Below are 17,961 nucleotides of genomic sequence, written 5' to 3' on the forward strand. Positions count from 1 at the left end.
GGGTTGGAGCTAGGGTTAGGTTTAGGCTCTCGCTGAGGCCTACGGACGAGATTGGGGTACGGATACGTGTTAGGGGGCGTGTGCATTCCAAGGAGCGGCTTATTGTTACGGTAGGCCTCAGGGTTCATCCTGCAGGTGAGTCTTAGTGGTCAGCCTCTGGTTTGGAGCAAGGGTTAGGTTTAGTCGCCCGGTGAGGCCTAAGGTGGAGATTGGGGTACGGTTACGTGTTTGGGGGCGTGTGTGTTGCAGGGCGCGTCTTATCGTTAGGGTAGGCCTCAGGGTTCAGTCTTCGGGTGAGCCTTAGGTTTCAGGGTCATTGTTGTAGGTAGGTTAAGGTTAGGCTCCCGATGAGGCCTAGGTTCGTGATTGGCGTACGGATACGTGTTTGGTGTCCTGTGCGTTGCACGTCGCGGCTTATCGTTAGGGTAGGCCTCAGGTTTCAGGCTGCGGGTGAGGCTTAGGGTTCAGGGTCAGGGATGGAGCTAAGGTTAGGGTTACGCTCCCGGTGAGGCCTAGGGTCGAGATTGTGGTACGGACATGTGTTAGGGGGCGTTTTTGTTGCAGGGCGCGGCTTATACTTAGGGTAGGCCTCGGGGTTCAGGCTCTGGGTGAGGTTTAGGTTTCAGGGTCAGGGTTGGAGCTAGGGATAGGGTTATGCTCTCGCTGAGGCCTAGGGTCAAGATTGGGGTATGGATACGTGTTAGGGGGCGTGTGCGTGGCAGGGCGCAGCTTATTGTTACGGTAGGCCTCACGGTTCAGGCTGCGGGTGAGGCTTAGGTTTCAGGGTCAGGGCTGGAGCCAGGGTTAGGTTTAATCTCCCGGTTAGGCCTATGTTGCAGATTGGGGTACGGATACATGTTTGGGGGCGTGTGCGTTGCAGGGCGTGGCTTATCGTTAGGGTAGGCCTCAGGGTTCAGGCTGCGGGTGAGGCTTAGGGTTCGGGGTCAGGGTTGGAGGTAGAGTTAGGTTTAGTCTCCCGGTGAGGGCCTAGGGTCGAGATTGGGGTACGGTTACGTGTTTGGGGGCGTGTGCGTTGCAGGGCGCGTCTTATCGTCAGGGTAGACCTCAGGGTTCTGGCTGCGGGTGATGCTTAGGGTTCAGTGGCAGGGTTGGAGCTAGGGTTAGGGTTAGGCTCCCGGTGAGGCCTAGGGTCGAGATTGGGTTACGGATACTTGTTTGGGGGCGTGTGCGTTGCAGGGCGCGGCTGATCGTTAGGGTAGGCCGCAGGGTTCAGTCTGCGGGTGTGGCTTAGGGCTCAGGGTCAGAGTTGGAGCTAGGGTTAGGGTTTGGCTCCCGGTGAGGCCTAGGGTCGAGATTGTGGTACGGATACGTGTTCGCAGGCGTGTGCGTTGCAGGGCGCAGCTTATTGTTCGGGTAGGCCTCAGGGCTCAGGCTGAGGGTGAGGCTTAGTGTTCAGGGTCAGGGATGGAGCTAGGGTTAGGGTTAGGCTCCCGGTGAGGCCTAGGGTCGAGATTGTGGTTCGGATATGTGTTAGGGGGCGTTTTCATTGCAGGGCGTGTCTTATCGTTAGGGTAGGCCTCAGGTTTCAAGCTGCGGGTGAGGCTTAGGGTTCATGGTCACAGATGGAGCTAGGGTTAGGTTTAGTCTCCCGGTTAGGCCTAGGGTCGAGATTCGGTTTCGGATTCGTGTTATGCGGCGTGTGCGTTGCAGGGCGTGGCTTATTATTAGGGTTGGCCTCCTTAGGGTTGAGGCTGCGGGTGAGGCTTAGGGATCAGGGTCAGGATTTTAGCTAGGGTTAGGGTTATGCTCCCAGTGAGGTTTAGGGTCGAGATTGGTGTACGGATTCGTGTTCGGGGGCGTGTGCGTTGCAGGACGTGGATTATCGTTAGGGTAGGCCTCAGGGTTTAAAGTGCGGATTAGGCTTAGGGTTTAGGGCCAGGGTTGGAGCTAGGATTCGGGTTCGGCTCCCGGTGAGGCCTAGGGTCCCTATTGGGGTACGGATACATGTTCGGGGGCGTGTGCATTGCAGGGCACGGCTGATCATTAGGATAAGCCTCAGGGTTCAGGCTGCGGGTGAACCTTAGGGTTCAGTGTAACGGTTGGACTTAGGGTTAGGGTTAGGCTTCCGGTGAGGCCTAGGTTCGATATTGGGGTACGGATACGTGTTAGGGGGCGTGTGCGTTGCCCAGCGCGGCTTATCGTTAGGGTAGGCCTCAAGGTTCAGGCTGCAGGTGAGGTTTAGTGTTCAGGGTCAGGGATGGAGCTAGGGTTATGGTTAGGCTCCCGATGAGGCCTAGGGTCGAGATTGGGGTACGGATACGTGTTAAGGGGCATGTGCGTGGCAGGGCGTGGCTAATCGTTAGGGTTGGCCTCCTCAGGGTTGAGGCTGCGGGAGAGGCTTAGGGTTCAGTGTCAGGGTTTTAGCTAGGGTTAGAGTTAGGCTCCCGGTGAGTCCTAGGGTCGAGATTGGGGTCCGGATACGTGTTCGGGGGCATGTGCGTTGCAGGGCGTGGCTTATCGTTAGGGTAGGCCTAAGGGTTCAGCCTGCAGGTGAGGCTTAGTGTTCAGGGTAAGGGTTGGACTTAGGGTTAGGATTAGGCTCTCAGTGAGTCCCAGGGTGGCGATTGGGGTACGGATATGTGTTATGGGGCGATTTCGTTGCACGGCGCGGCTGATCGTTAGGGTAGGCCTCAGGGTTGAGGCTGTGGGTGAGGCTTAGATTTCAGTGTCAGAGTTGAAGCTAGGGTTATGGTAAGGCTACCCGTGAGGCATACGGTAGAGATTGTGTTACGGATACGTTTTAGGGGGCATGTGCGTTGCAGGGCACGGCTGATCGTTAGGGTAGGCCTCAGGGTTCAGTCTGCGGGTGTGGCTTAGGGCTCAGGGTCAGAGTTGGAGCTAGGGTTAGGGTTTGGCTCCCGGTGAGGCCTAGGGTCGAGATTGTGGTACGGATACGTGTTCGGGGGCGTGTGCGTTGCAGGGCGCAGCTTATCATTATGGTAGGCCTCAGGGTTCAGGCTGCGGGAGAGGCTTAGTGTTCAGGGTCGGGATGGAGCTAGGGTTAGGGTTAGGCTTCCGGTGAGGCCTAGGGTCGCGATTGGGGTACGGATATGTGTTAGGGTGCGTTTTCGTTGCAGGGCGCGTCTTATCATTAGGGTAGTCCTCAGGGTTCAGGCTGCGGGTGAGGCTTAGGGTTCAGGGTCTGGATGGAGCTAGGGTAAGGGATAGGCTCCCGGTGAGGCCTAGGGTCGTGATTGGGGTACGAATACATGTTCGGGGTCATGTGCGTTGCAGGGCGTGGCTTATCGTTAGTGTTGGCCTCCTCAGGGTTGAGGCTATGGGTGAGGCTTAGGGTTCAGGGTCAGGGTTTCAGCTAGGGTTGGGTTAGGCTCCCAGTGAAGTTTAGGGTCGAGATTGGGGTACGGATACGTGTTAGGCAGCGTGTGCGTTTCAGGACGTGGATTATCGTTAGGCTAGGCCTCAGGGTTCAGCCTGCGGGTGAGGCTTAGTGTTCATGGTAAGGGTTGGTTTTAGGTTTAGGATTAGGGTCCCAGTTAGTCCCAGGGTCCCGATTGGGGTACGGATATGTTTTAGGGGGCGTTTTCATTGCAGGGCGCGGCTTATCGTTATGGTAGGCCTCAGGGTTCAGGCTGCATGTGAGGCTTAGGGTTCAGAGTCAGGGTTGGAGCTAGGGTTAGGTTTAGGCTCTCGCTGAGGCCTACGGTCGAGATTGGGGTACGGATACGTGTTAGGGGGCGTGTGCGTTCCAGGGAGCGGCTTATCGTTAGGGTAGGCCTCAGGGTTCATCCTGCAGGTGAGTCTTAGTGTTCAGCCTCTGGTTTGGAGCAAGGGTTAGGTTTAGTCGCCCGGTGAGGCCTAAGGTGGAGATTGGGGTACGGATACATGTTAGGGGGCGTGTGCATTGCAGGTCGCGACTTATCATTACGGTAGGCCTCAGGGTTCAGGCTGCGGGTGAGACTTAAGGTTCATGGTCAGGGTTGGAGGTAGAGTTAGGTTTAGTCTCCCGGTGAGGGCCTAGGGTCGAGATTGGGGTACGGTTACGTGTTTGGGGGCGTGTGTGTTGCAGGGCGCGTCTTATCGTTAGGGTAGGCCTCAGAGTTCAGTCTTCGGGTGAGCCTTAGGTTTCAGGGTCATTGTTGGAGGTAGGTTAAGTTTAGGCTCCCGATGAGGCCTAGGTTCGTGATTGGCGTACGGATACGTGTTTGGTGTCCTGTGCGTTGCACGTCGCAGCTTATCGTTAGGGTACGCCTCAGGTTTCAGGCTGCGGGTGAGGCTTAGGGTTCAGGGTCAGGGATGGAGCTAAGGTTAGGGTTACGCTCCCGGTGAGGCCTAGGGTCGAGACTGTGGTACGGACATGTGTTAGGGGGCGTTTTTGTTGCAGGGCGCGGCTTATACTTAGGGTAGGCCTCGGGGTTCAGGCTCTGGGTGAGGTTTAGTTTTCAGGGTCAGGGTTGGAGCTAGGGATAGGGTTATGCTCTCGCTGAGGCCTAGGGTCAAGATTGGGGTATGGATACGTGTTAGGGGGCGTGTGCGTGGCAGGGCGCAGCTTATCGTTATGGTAGGCCTCACGGTTCAGGCTGCGGGTGAGGCTTAGGTTTCAGGGTCAGGGCTGGAGCCAGGGTTAGGTTTAATCTCCCGGTTAGGCCTATGTTGCAGATTGGGGTACGGATACATGTTAGGGGGCGTGTGCGTGGCAGGGCGTGGCTTATCGTTAGGGTAGGCCTCAGGGTTCAGGCTGCGGGTGAGGCTTATGGTTCGGGGTCAGGGTTGGAGGTAGAGTTAAATTTAGTCTCCCGGTGAGGGCCTAGGGTCGAGATTGGGGTACGGTTACGTGTTTGGGGGCGTGTGCGTTGCAGGGCGCGTCTTAACGTTAGGGTAGACCTCAGGGTTCTGGCTGCGGGTGATGCTTAGGTTTCAGTGGCAGGGTTGGAGCTAGGGTTACGGTTTGGCTCCCGGTGAGGCCTAGGGTCGAGATTGGGTTTCGGATACGTGTTTGGGGGCGTGTGCGTTGCAGGGCGCGGCTGATCGTTAGGGTAGGCCTCAGGGTTCAGTCTGCGGGTGTGGCTTAGGGCTCAGTGTCAGAGTAGGAGCTAGGGTTAGGGTTAGGCTCCCGGTGAGGCCTAGGGTCGAGATTGTTGTACGGATATGTGTTAGGGGGCGTTTTCATTGCAGGATGTGGCTTATCATTAGGGTAGGCCTCAGGTTTCAAGCTGCGGGTGAGGCTTAGGGTTCATGGTCACAGATGGAGCTAGGGTTAGGTTTAGTCTCCCGGTTAGGCCTAGGGTCGAGATTCGGTTTCGGATTCGTGTTATGCGGCGTGTGCGTTGCAGGGCGTGGCTTATTATTAGGGTTGGCCTCCTTAGGGTTGAGGCTACGTGTGAGGCTTAGGGTTCAGGGTCAGGATTTTAGCTAGGGTTAGAGTTAGGCTCCCAGTGAGGTTTAGGGTCGAGATTGGTGTACGGATTCGTGTTCGGGGGCGTGTGCGTTGCAGGACGTGGATTATCGTTAGGGTAGGTCTCAGGGTTTAAAGTGCGGATTAGGCTTAGGGTTTAGGGCCAGGGTTGGAGCTAGGATTCGGGTTCGGCTCCCGGTGAGGCCTAGGGTCCCTATTGGGGTACGGATACATGTTCGGGGGCGTCTGCATTGCAGGGCACGGCTGATCATTAGGATAAGCCTCAGGGTTCAGGCTGCGGGTGAACCTTAGGGTTCAGTGTAACGGTTGGACTTAGGGTTAGGGTTAGGCTTCTGGTGAGGCCTAGGGTCGATATTGGGGTACGGATACGTGTTAGGGGGCGTGTGCGTTGCCCAGCGAGACTTATCGTTAGGGTAGGCCTCAGGGTTCAGGCTGCAGGTGAGGTTTAGTGTTCAGGGTCAGGGATGGAGCTAGGGTTATGGTTAGGCTCCCGATGAGGCCTAGGGTCGAGATTGGGGTACGGATACGTGTTAAGGGGCATGTGCGTGGCAGGGCGTGGCTAATCGTTAGGGTTGGCCTCCTCAGGGTTGAGGCTGCGGGAGAGGCTTAGGGTTCAGTGTCAGGGTTTTAGCTAGGGTTAGAGTTAGGCTCCCGGTGAGTCCTAGGGTCGAGATTGGGGTCCGGATACGTGTTCGGGGGCATGTGCGTTGCAGGGCGTGGCTTATCGTTAGGGTAGGCCTCAGGGTTCAGCCTGCAGGTGAGGCTTAGTGTTCAGGGTAAGGGTTGGACTTAGGGTTAGGATTAGGCTCTCAGTGAGTCCCAGGGTGGCGATTGGGGTACGGATATGTGTTAGGGGGCGATTTCGTTGCACGGCGCGGCTGATCGTTAGGGTAGGCCTCAGGGTTGAGGCTGTGGGTGAGGCTTAGATTTCAGTGTCAGAGTTGGAGCTAGGGTTATGGTAAGGCTACCCGTGAGGCATACGGTAGAGATTGTGTTACGGATACGTTTTAGGGGGCATGTGCGTTGCAGGGCACGGCTGATCGTTAGGGTAGGCCTCACGGTTCAGTCTGCGGGTGTGGCTTAGGGCTCAGGGTCAGAGTTGGAGCTAGGGTTAGGGTTTGGCTCCCGGTGAGGCCTAGGGTCGAGATTGTGGTACGGATACGTGTTCGGGGGCGTGTGCGTTGCAGGGCGCAGCTTATCATTAGGGTAGGCCTCAGGGTTCAGGCTGCGGGAGAGGTTAGTGTTCAGGGTCGGGATGGAGCTAGGGTTATGGTTAGGCTTCCGGTGAGGCCTAGGGTCGCGATTGGGGTACGGATATGTGTTAGGGTGCGTTTTCGTTGCAGGGCGCGGCTTATCATTAGGGTAGTCCTCAGGGTTCAGGCTGCGGGTGAGGCTTAGGGTTCAGGGTCTGGATGGAGCTAGGGTTAGGGATAGGCTCCCGGTGAGGCCTAGGGTCGTGATTGGGGTACGGATACATGTTCGGGGGCATGTGCGTTGCAGGGCGTGGCTTATCGTTAGGGTTGGCCTCCTCAGGGTTGAGGCTACGGGTGAGGCTTAGGGTTCAGGGTCAGGGTTTCAGCTAGGGTTGGGTTAGGCTCCCAGTGAGGTTTAGGGTCGAGATTGGGGTACGGATACGTGTTAGGCAGCGTGTGCGTTTCAGGACGTGGATTATCGTTAGGCTAGGCCTCAGGGTTAAGGCTGCGGGTGAGGCTTAGGGTTCAGGGCCAGGGTTGGAGCTAGGGTTAGGGTTAGGATCCCGGTGGTGCCTAGGATCGCTATTGGGGTACGGATACGTGTTAGGGGGCGTGTGCGTTGCAGGGTGTGGCTTATTTTTAGGGTAGTCCTCAGGGTTCAGGCTGTGGGTGTGGCTTAGTCTTCAGGGTCAGGGTTGTAGCTAGGGTTAGGTTAGGTCTCCCCGTGAGGTCTAGGGTGGAGATTGGGGTAGGGATACGTGTTCGGGGGCCTGTGCGTTGCGGGGCGTGTGCGTTGCAGGGCGTGGCTTATCGTTAGGCTAGGCCTCAGGGTTCAGCCTGCGGGTGAGGCTTAGTGTTCATGGTAAGGGTTGGTTTTAGGTTTAGGATTAGGGTCCCAGTTAGTCCCAGAGTCCCGATTGGGGTACGGATATGTGTTAGGGGGCGTTTTCATTGCAGGGCGCGGCTTATCGTTATGGTAGGCCTCAGGGTTCAGGCTGCATGTGAGGCTTAGGGTTCAGAGTCAGGGTTGGAGCTAGGGTTAGGTTTAGGCTCTCGCTGAGGCCTACGGTCGAGATTGGGGTACGGATACGTGTTAGGGGGCGTGTGCGTTCCAGGGAGCGGCTTATCGTTAGGGTAGGCCTCAGGGTTCATCCTGCAGGTGAGTCTTAGTGTTCAGCCTCTGGTTTGGAGCAAGGGTTAGGTTTAGTCGCCCGGTGAGGCCTAAGGTGGAGATTGGGGTACGGATACATGTTAGGGGGCGTGTGCATTGCAGTTCGCGACTTATCATTACGGTAGGCCTCAGGGTTCAGGCTGCGGGTGAGACTTAAGGTTCATGGTCAGGGTTGGAGGTAGAGTTAGGTTTAGTCTCCCGGTGAGGGCCTAGGGTCGAGATTGGGGTACGGTTACGTGTTTGGGGGCGTGTGTGTTGCAGGGCGCGTCTTATCGTTAGGGTAGGCCTCAGAGTTCAGTCTTCGGGTGAGCCTTAGGTTTCAGGGTCATTGTTGGAGGTAGGTTAAGGTTAGGCTCCCGATGAGGCCTAGGTTCGTGATTGGCGTACGGATACGTGTTTGGTGTCCTGTGCGTTGCACGTCGCAGCTTATCGTTAGGGTAGGCCTCAGGTTTCAGGCTGCGGGTGAGGCTTAGGGTTCAGGGTCAGGGATGGAGCTAAGGTTAGGGTTACGCTCCCGGTGAGGCCTAGGGTCGAGATTGTGGTACGGACATGTGTTAGGGGGCGTTTTTGTTGCAGGGCGCGGCTTATACTTAGGGTAGGCCTCGGGGTTCAGGCTCTGGGTGAGGTTTAGGTTTCAGGGTCAGGGTTGGAGCTAGGGATAGGGTTATGCTCTCGCTGAGGCCTAGGGTCAAGATTGGGGTATGGATACGTGTTAGGGGGCGTGTGCGTGGCAGGGCGCAGCTTATCGTTACGGTAGGCCTCACGGTTCAGGCTGCGGGTGAGGCTTAGGTTTCAGGGTCAGGGCTGGAGCCAGGGTTAGGTTTAATCTCCCGGTTAGGCCTATGTTGCAGATTGGGGTACGGATACATGTTAGGGGGCGTGTGCGTTGCAGGGCGTGGCTTATCGTTAGGGTAGGCCTCAGGGTTCAGGCTGCAGGTGAGGCTTAGGGTTCGGGGTCAGGGTTGGAGGTAGAGTTAGGTTTAGTCTCCCGGTGAGGGCCTAGGGTCGAGATTGGGGTACGGTTACGTGTTTGGGGGCGTGTGCGTTGCAGGGCGCGTCTTATCGTTAGGGTAGACCTCAGGGTTCTGGCTGCGGGTGATGCTTAGGGTTCAGTGGCAGGGTTGGAGCTAGGGTTAGGGTTAGGCTCCTGGTGAGGCCTAGGGTCGAGATTGGGTTACGGATACGTGTTTGGGGGCGTGTGCGTTGCAGGGCGCGGCTGATCGTTAGGGTAGGCCTCAGGGTTCAGTCTGCGGGTGTGGCTTAGGGCTCAGGGTCAGAGTTGGAGCTAGGGTTTGGGTTTGGCTCCCGGTGAGGCCTAGGGTGGAGATTGTGGTATGGATACGTGTTCGCGGGCGTTTGCGCTGCAGGGCGCAGCTTATCGTTCGGGTAGGCCTCAGGGCTCAGGCTGAGGGTGAGGCTTAGGGTTCAGGGTCAGGGATGGAGCTAGGGTTAGGGTTAGGCTCCCGGTGAGGCCTAGGGTCGAGATTGTGGTACGGATATGTGTTAGGGGGCGTTTTCATTGCAGGGCGTGGCTTATCGTTAGGGTAGGCCTCAGGTTTCAAGCTGCGGGTGAGGCTTAGGGTTCATGGTCACAGATGGAGCTAGGGTTAGGTTTAGTCTCCCGGTTAGGCCTAGGGTCGATATTCGGTTTCGGATTCGTGTTATGCGGTGTGTGCGTTGCAGGGCTTGGCTTATTATTAGGGTTGGCCTCCTTAGGGTTGAGGCTGCGGGTGAGGCTTAGGGATCAGGGTCAGGATTTTAGCTAGGGTTAGGGTTATGCTCCCAGTGAGGTTTAGGGTCGAGATTGGTGTACGGATTCGTGTTCGGGGGCGTGTGCGTTGCAGGACGTGGATTATCGTTAGGGTAGGCCTCAGGGTTTAAAGTGCGGATTAGGCTTAGGGTTTAGGGCCAGGGTTGGAGCTAGGATTCGGGTTCGGCTCCCGGTGAGGCCTAGGGTCCCTATTGTGGTACGGATACATGTTCGGGGGCGTCTGCATTGCAGGGCACGGCTGATCATTAGGATAAGCCTCAGGGTTCAGGCTGCGGGTGAACCTTAGGGTTCAGTGTAACGGTTGGACTTAGGGTTAGGGTTAGGCTTCCGGTGAGGCCTAGGTTCGATATTGGGGTACGGATACGTGTTAGGGGTCGTGTGCGTTGCCCAGCGTGGCTTATCGTTAGGGTAGGCCTCAGGGTTCAGGCTGCAGGTGAGGTTTAGTGTTCAGGGTCAGGGATGGAGCTAGGGTTATGGTTAGGCTCCCGATGAGGCCTAGGGTCGAGATTGGGGTACGGATACGTGTTAAGGGGCATGTGCGTGGCAGGGCGTGGCTAATCGTTAGGGTTGGCCTCCTCAGGGTTGAGGCTGCGGGAGAGGCTTAGGGTTCAGTGTCAGGGTTTTAGCTAGGGTTAGAGTTAGGCTCCCGGTGAGTCCTAGGGTCGAGATTGGGGTCCGGATACGTGTTCGGGGGCATGTGCGTTGCAGGGCGTGGCTTATCGTTAGGGTAGGCCTCAGGGTTCAGCCTGAGGGTGAGGCTTAGTGTTCAGGGTAAGGGTTGGACTTAGGGTTAGGATTAGGCTCTCAGTGAGTCCCAGGGTGGCGATTGGGGTACGGATATGTGTTAGGGGGCGATTTCGTTGCACGGCGCGGCTGATCGTTAGGGTAGGCCTCAGGGTTGAGGCTGTGGGTGAGGCTTAGATTTCAGTGTCAGAGTTGGAGCTAGGGTTATGGTAAGGCTACCCGTGAGGCATACGGTAGAGATTGTGTTACGGATACGTTTTAGGGGGCATGTGCGTTGCAGGGCACGGCTGATCGTTAGGGTAGGCCTCAGTGTTCAGTCTGTGGGTGTGGCTTAGGGCTCAGGGTCAGAGTTGGAGCTAGGGTTAGGGTTTGGCTCCCGGTGAGGCCTAGGGTCGAGATTGTGGTACGGATACGTGTTCGGGGGCATGAGCGTTGCAGGGCGCAGCTTATCATTAGGGTAGTCCTCAGGGTTAAGGCTGCGGGAGAGGCTTAGTGTTCAGGGTCGGGATGGAGCTAGGGTTAGGGTTAGGCTTCCGGTGAGGCCTAGGGTCGCGATTGGGGTACGGATATGTGTTAGGGTGCGTTTTCGTTGCAGGGCGTGGCTTATCGTTAGGGTTGGCCTCCTCAGGGTTGAGGCTACGGGTGAGGCTTAGGGTTCAGGGTCAGGGTTTCAGCTAGGGTTGGGTTAGGCTCCCAGTGAGGTTTAGGGTCGAGATTGGGGTACGGATACGTGTTAGGCAGCGTGTGCCTTTCAGAACGTGGATTATCGTTAGGCTAGGCCTCAGGGTTAAGGCTGCGGGTGAGGCTTAGGTTTCAGGGTCAGGGATGGAGCTAAGGTTATGGTTACGCTCCCGGTGAGGCCTAGGGTCGAGATTGTGGTACGGACATGTGTTAGGGGGCGTTTTTGTTGCAGGGCGCGGCTTATACTTAGGGTAGGCCTCGGGGTTCAGGCTCTGGGTGAGTTTTAGGTTTCAGGGTCAGGGTTGGAGCTAGGGATAGGGTTATGCTCTCGCTGAGGCCTAGGGTCAAGATTGGGGTATGGATACGTGTTAGGGGGCGTGTGAGTGGCAGGGCGCAGCTTATCGTTACGGTAGGCCTCACGGTTCAGGCTGCGGGTGAGGCTTAGGTTTCAGGGTCAGGGCTGGAGCCAGGGTTAGGTTTAATCTCCCGGTTAGGCCTATGTTGCAGATTGGGGTACGGATACATGTTAGGGGGCGTGTGTGTTGCAGGGCGTGGCTTATCGTTAGGGTAGGCCTCAGGGTTCAGGCTGCGGGTGAGGCTTAGGGTTCGGGGTTAGGGTTGGAGGTAGAGTTAGGTTTAGTCTCCCGGTGAGGGCCTAGGGTCGAGATTGGGGTATGGTTACGTGTTTGGGGGCGTGTGCGTTGCAGGGCGTGTCTTATCGTTAGGGTAGACCTCAGGGTTCTGGCTGCGGGTGATGCTTAGGGTTCAGTGGCAGGGTTGGAGCTAGGGTTAGGGTTAGGCTCCCGGTGAGGCCTAGGGTCGAGATTGGGTTACGGATACGTGTTTGGGGGTGTGTGCGTTGCAGGGCACGGCTGATCGTTAGGGTAGACCTCAGGGTTCAGTCTGCGGGTGTGGCTTAGGGCTCAGGGTCAGAGTTGGAGCTAAGGTTAGGGTTTGGCTCCTGGTGAGGCCTAGGGTCGAGATTGTGGTACGGATACGTGTTCGGGGGCGTGTGCGTTGCAGGGCGCAGCTTATCATTAGGGTAGGCCTCAGGGTTAAGGCTGCGGGAGAGGCTTAGTGTTCAGGGTCGGGATGGAGCTAGGGTTATGGTTAGGCTTCCGGTGAGGCCTAAGGTCGCGATTGGGGTACGGATATGTGTTAGGGTGCGTTTTCGTTGCAGGGCGCGGCTTATCATTAGGGTAGTCCTCAGGGTTCAGGCTGCGGGTGAGGCTTAGGGTTCAGGGTCAGGATTTTAGCTAGGGTTAGGGTTATGCTCCCAGTGAGGTTTAGGGTCGAGATTGGTGTACGGATTCGTGTTCAGGGGCGTGTGCGTTGCAGGACGTGGATTATCGTTAGGGTAGGCCTCAGGGTTTAAAGTGCGGATTAGGCTTAGGGTTTAGGGCCAGGGTTGGAGCTAGGATTCGGGTTCGGCTCCCGGTGAGCCCTAGCGTCCCTATTGGGGTACGGATACATGTTCGGGGGCGTGTGCATTGCAGGGCGTGGCTTATCGTTAGGGTAGGCCTCAGGGTTCAGGCTGCGGGTGAGGCATAGGGTTCGGGGTCAGGGTTGGAGGTAGAGTTAGGTTTAGTCTCCCGGTGAGGGCCTAGGTTCGAGATTGGGGTACGGTTACGTGTTTGGGGGCGTGTGCGTTGCAGGGCGCGTCTTATCGTTAGGGTAGACCTCAGGGTTCTGGCTGCGGGTGATGCTTAGGGTTCAGTGGCAGGGTTGGAGCTAGGGTTAGGGTTAGGCTCCCGGTGAGGCCTAGGGTCGAGATTGGGTTACGGATACATGTTTGGGGGTGTGTGCGTTGCAGGGCGCGGCTGATCGTTAGGGTAGGCCTCAGGGTTCAGTATGCGGGTGTGGCTTAGGGCTCAGGGTCAGAGTTGGAGCTAGGGTTAGGGTTTGGCTCCTGGTGAGGCCTAGGGTCGAGATTGTGGTACGGATACGTGTTCGGGGGCGTGTGCGTTGCAGCGCGCAGCTTATCATTAGGGTAGGCCTCAGGGTTAAGGCTGCGGGAGAGGCTTAGTGTTCAGGGTCGGGATGGAGCTAGGGTTAGGGTTAGGCTTCCGGTGAGGCCTAAGGTCGCGATTGGGGTACGGATATGTGTTAGGGTGCGTTTTCGTTGCAGGGCGCGGCTTATCATTAGGGTAGTCCTCAGGGTTCAGGCTGCGGGTGAGGCTTAGGGTTCAGGGTCTGGATGGAGCTAGGGTTAGGGATAGGCTCCCTGTGAGGCCTAGGGTCGTGATTGGGGTACGGATACATGTTCGGGGGCATGTGCGTTGCAGGGCGTGGCTTATCATTAGGGTTGGCCTCCTCAGAGTTGAGGCTACGGGTGAGGCTTAGGGTTCAGGGTCAGGGTTTCAGCTAGGGTTGGGTTAGGCTCCCAGTGAGGTTTAGGGTCAAGATTGGGGTACGGATACGTGTTAGGCAGCGTGTGCGTTTCAGGACGTGGATTATCGTTAGGCTAGGCCTCAGGGTTAAGGCTGCGGGTGAGGCTTAGGGTTCAGGGCCAGGGTTGGAGCTAGGGTTAGGGTTCGGATCCCGGTGGTGCCTAGGATCGCTATTGGGGTACGGATACGTGTTACGGGGCGTGTGTATTGCAGGGTGTGGCTTATTTTTAGGGTAGTCCTCAGGGTTCATGCTGTGGGTTTGGCTTAGTCTTCAGGGTCAGGGTTGTAGCTAGGGTTAGGTTAGGTCTCCCGGTGAGGTCTAGGGTGGAGATTGGGGTAGGGATACGTGTTCGGGGGCGTGTGCTTTGCGGGGCGTGTGCGTTGCAGGGCGTGGCTTATCGTTAGGCTAGGCCTCAGGGTTCAGCCTGCGGGTGAGGCTTAGTGTTCATGGTAAGGGTTGGTTTTAGGTTTAGGATTAGGGTCCCATTTAGTCCCAGGGTCCCGATTGGGGTACGGATATGTGTTAGGGGGCGTTTTCATTGCAGGGCGCGGCTTATCGTTATGGTAGGCCTCAGGGTTCAGGCTGCATGTGAGGCTTAGGGTTCAGAGTCAGGGTTGGAGCTAGGGTTAGGTTTAGGCTCTCGCTGAGGCCTACGGTCGAGATTGGGGTACGGATACGTGTTAGGGGGCGTGTGCGTTCCAGGGAGCGGCTTATCGTTAGGGTAGGCCTCTGGGTTCATCCTGCAGGTGAGTCTTAGTGTTCAGCCTCTGGTTTGGAGCAAGGGTTAGGTTTAGTCGCCCGGTGAGGCCTAAGGTGGAGATTGGGGTACGGATACATGTTAGGGGGCGTGTGCATTGCAGGTCGCGACTTATCATTACGGTAGGCCTCAGGGTTCAGGCTGCGGGTGAGACTTAAGGTTCATGGTCAGGGTTGGAGGTAGAGTTAGGTTTAGTCTCCCGGTGAGGGCCTAGGGTCGAGATTGGGGTACGGTTACGTGTTTGGGGGCGTGTGTGTTGCAGGGCGCGTCTTATCGTTAGGGTAGGCCTCAGAGTTCAGTCTTCGGGTGAGCCTTAGGTTTCAGGGTCATTGTTGGAGGTAGGTTAAGGTTAGGCTCCCGATGAGGCCTAGGTTCGTGATTGGCGTATGGATACGTGTTTGGTGTCCTGTGCGTTGCACGTCGCGGCTTATCGTTAGGGTAGGCCTCAGGTTTCAGGCTGCGGGTGAGGCTTAGGGTTCAGGGTCAGGGATGGAGCTAAGGTTAGGGTTACGCTCCCGGTGAGGCCTAGGGTCGAGATTGTGGTACGGACATGTGTTAGGGGGCGTTTTTGTTGCAGGGCGCGGCTTATACTTAGGGTAGGCCTCGGGGTTCAGGCTCTGGGTGAGGTTTAGGTTTCAGGGTCAGGGTTGGAGCTAGGGATAGGGTTATGCTCTCGCTGAGGCCTAGGGTCAAGATTGGGGTATGGATACGTGTTAGGGGGCGTGTGCGTGGCAGGGCTCAGCTTATCGTTACGGTAGGCCTCACGGTTCAGGCTGCGGGTGAGGCTTAGGTTTCAGGGTCAGGGCTGGAGCCAGGGTTAGGTTTAATCTCCCGGTTAGGCCTATGTTGCAGATTGGGGTACGGATACATGTTAGGGGGCGTGTGCGTTGCAGGGCGTGGCTTATCGTTAGGGTAGGCCTCAGGGTTCAGGCTGCGGGTGAGGCTTAGGGTTCGGGGTCAGGGTTGGAGGTAGAGTTAGGTTTAGTCTCCCGGTGAGGGCCTAGGGTCGAGATTGGGGTACGGTTACGTGTTTGGGGGCGTGTGCGTTGCAGGGCGCGTCTTATCGTTAGGGTAGACCTCAGGGTTCTGGCTGCGGGTGATGCTTAGGGTTCAGTGGCAGGGTTGGAGCTAGGGTTAGGGTTAGGCTCCCGGTGAGGCCTAGGGTCGAGATTGGGTTACGGATACGTGTTTGGGGGCGTGTGCGTTGCAGGGCGCGGCTGATCGTTAGGGTAGGCCTCAGGGTTCAGTCTGCGGGTGTGGCTTAGGGCTCAGGGTCAGAGTTGGAGCTAGGGTTAGGGTTTGGCTCCTGGTGAGGCCTAGGGTCGAGATTGTGGTACGGATACGTGTTCGCAGGCGTGTGCGTTGCAGGGCGCAGCTTATCGTTCGGGTAGGCCTCAGGGCTCAGGCTGAGGGTGAGGCTTAGGGTTCAGGGTCAGGGATGGAGCTAGGGTTAGGGTTAGGCACCCGGTGAGGCCTAGGGTCGAGATTGTGGTACGGATATGTGTTTGGGGGCGTTTTCATTGCAGGCCGTGGCTTATCGTTAGGGTAGGCCTCAGGTTTCAAGCTGCGGGTGAGGCTTAGGGTTCATGGTCACAGATGGAGCTAGGGTTAGGTTTAGTCTCCCGGTTAGGCCTAGGGTCGAGAATCGGGTTCGGATTCGTGTTATGCGGCGTGTGCGTTGCAGGGCGTGGCTTATTATTAGGTTTGGCCTCCTTAGGGTTGAGGCTGCGGGTGAGGCTTAGGGTTCAGGGTCAGGATTTTAGCTAGGGTTATGGTTAGGCTCCCAGTGAGGTTTAGGGTCGAGATTGGTGTACGGATTTGTGTTCGGGGGCGTGTGCGTTGCAGGACGTGGATTATCGTTAGGGTAGGCCTCAGGGTTTAAAGTGCGGATTAGGCTTAGGGTTTAGGGCCAAGTTTGGAGCTAGGATTCGGGTTCGGCTCCCGGTGAGGCCTAGGGTCCCTATTGGGGTACGGATACATGTTCGGGGGCGTCTGCATTGCAGGGCACGGCTGATCATTTGGATAAGCCTCAGGGTTCAGGCTGCGGGTGAACCTTAGGGTTCAGTGTAACGGTTGGACTTAGGGTTAGGGTTAGGCTTCCGGTGAGGCCTAGGTTCGATATTGGGGTACGGATACGTGTTAGGGGGCGTGTGCGTTGCCCAGCGCGGCTTATCGTTAGGGTAGGCCTCAGGGTTCAGGCTGCAGGTGAGGTTTAGTGTTCAGGGTCAGGGATGGAGCTAGGGTTATGGTTAGGCTCCCGATGAGGCCTAGGGTCGAGATTGGGGTACGGATACGTGTTAAGGGGCATGTGCGTGGCAGGGCGTGGCTAATCGTTAGGGTTGGCCTCCTCAGGGTTGAGGCTGCGGGAGAGGCTTAGGGTTCAGTGTCAGGGTTTTAGCTAGGGTTAGAGTTAGGCTCCCGGTGAGTCCTAGGGTCGAGATTGGGGTCCGGATACGTGTTCGGGGGCATGTGCGTTGCAGGGCGTGGCTTATCGTTAGGGTAGGCCTCAGGGTTCAGCCTGCGGGTGAGGCTTAGTGTTCAGGGTAAGGGTTGGACTTAGGGTTAGGATTAGGCTCTCAGTGAGTCCCAGGGTGGCGATTGGGGTACGGATATGTGTTAGGGGGCGATTTCGTTGCACGGCGCGGCTGATCGTTAGGGTAGGCCTCAGGGTTGAGGCTGTGGGTGAGGCTTAGATTTCAGTGTCAGAGTTGGAGCTAGGGTTATGGTAAGGCTACAGGTGAGGCATACGGTAGAGATTGTGTTACGGATACGTTTTAGGGGGCATGTGCGTTGCAGGGCACGGCTGATGGTTAGGGTAGGCCTCAGGGTTCAGTCTGCGGGTGTGGCTTAGGGCTCAGGGTCAGAGTTGGAGCTAGGGTTAGGGTTTGGCTCCCCGTGAGGCCTATGGTCAAGATTGTGGTACGGATACGTGTTCGGGGGCGTGTGCGTTGCAGGGCGCAGCTTATCGTTCGGGTAGGCCTCAGGGTTCAGGCTGCGGGTGAGGCTTAGGGTTCAGGGTCAGGGATGGAGCTAGGGTTAGGTTTAGGCTCCCGGTGAGGCTTAGGGTCGAGATAGTGCTACGGATATGTTTTAGGGGGTGTATGCGTTGCAGGGCGTGGCTAATCGTTAGGGTTGGCCTCCTCAGGGTTGAGGCTGCAGGTGAGGCTTAGGGTTAAGGGTCAGGATTTTAGGTAGTGTTGGGCTTAGGCTCACAGTGAGGTTTAGGGTCGAGATTGTGGTACGGATATGTGTTAGCGGGCGTTTTCATTGCAGGGCACGTCTGATTGTTATGGTAGGCCTCAGGGTTCAGGCTGCGGGTGAGCGTAAGGGTTCAGGGTCAGGGTTGGAGCTAGGGTTAGGTTTAGTCTCCCGGTGAGGCCTATGGTGGAGATTGGGGTACGGATGCGTATTTGGGGACGTATGCGTTGCAGGGGGCGGCTTATCGTTAGGGTACGCCTCAGGGTTCAGGCTGCGGGTGAGGCTTAGGGTTCAGGGTAAGGGTTCGACTTTGGGTTAAGTTTAGGCTCCGGTGGGCCTAGGGTCGCGATTGTTGTACGGATATGTGTTAGGGGGCGTTTTCGTTGCACGGCGCGGCTTATTGTTAGGGTAGGCCTCAGGGTTCAGGCTGTGGTTGAGGCTTAAGGTTCAGGGTCAGGGTTTTAGCTAGCTTTAGGCTTAGGCTCCCCGTGAGGTTTAGGATCAATATTGGGGTAGGAATACGTGTTAGGGGATGTGTGCGTTGCAAGAGGCGGCTTATCGTTAGGGTAGGCCTCAGGGTTCAGGCTGCGGGTGACGCTTAGGGTTCAGGGTCAGGGTTCGAGCTAGGGTTAGGGTTGGGCTCCCGGTGAGGCCTAGGGT

Source organism: Kogia breviceps, chromosome 7 (assembly GCF_026419965.1).
Source record: "Kogia breviceps isolate mKogBre1 chromosome 7, mKogBre1 haplotype 1, whole genome shotgun sequence".
In the NCBI taxonomy this organism is placed as follows: Eukaryota; Metazoa; Chordata; class Mammalia; order Artiodactyla; family Physeteridae; genus Kogia; species Kogia breviceps.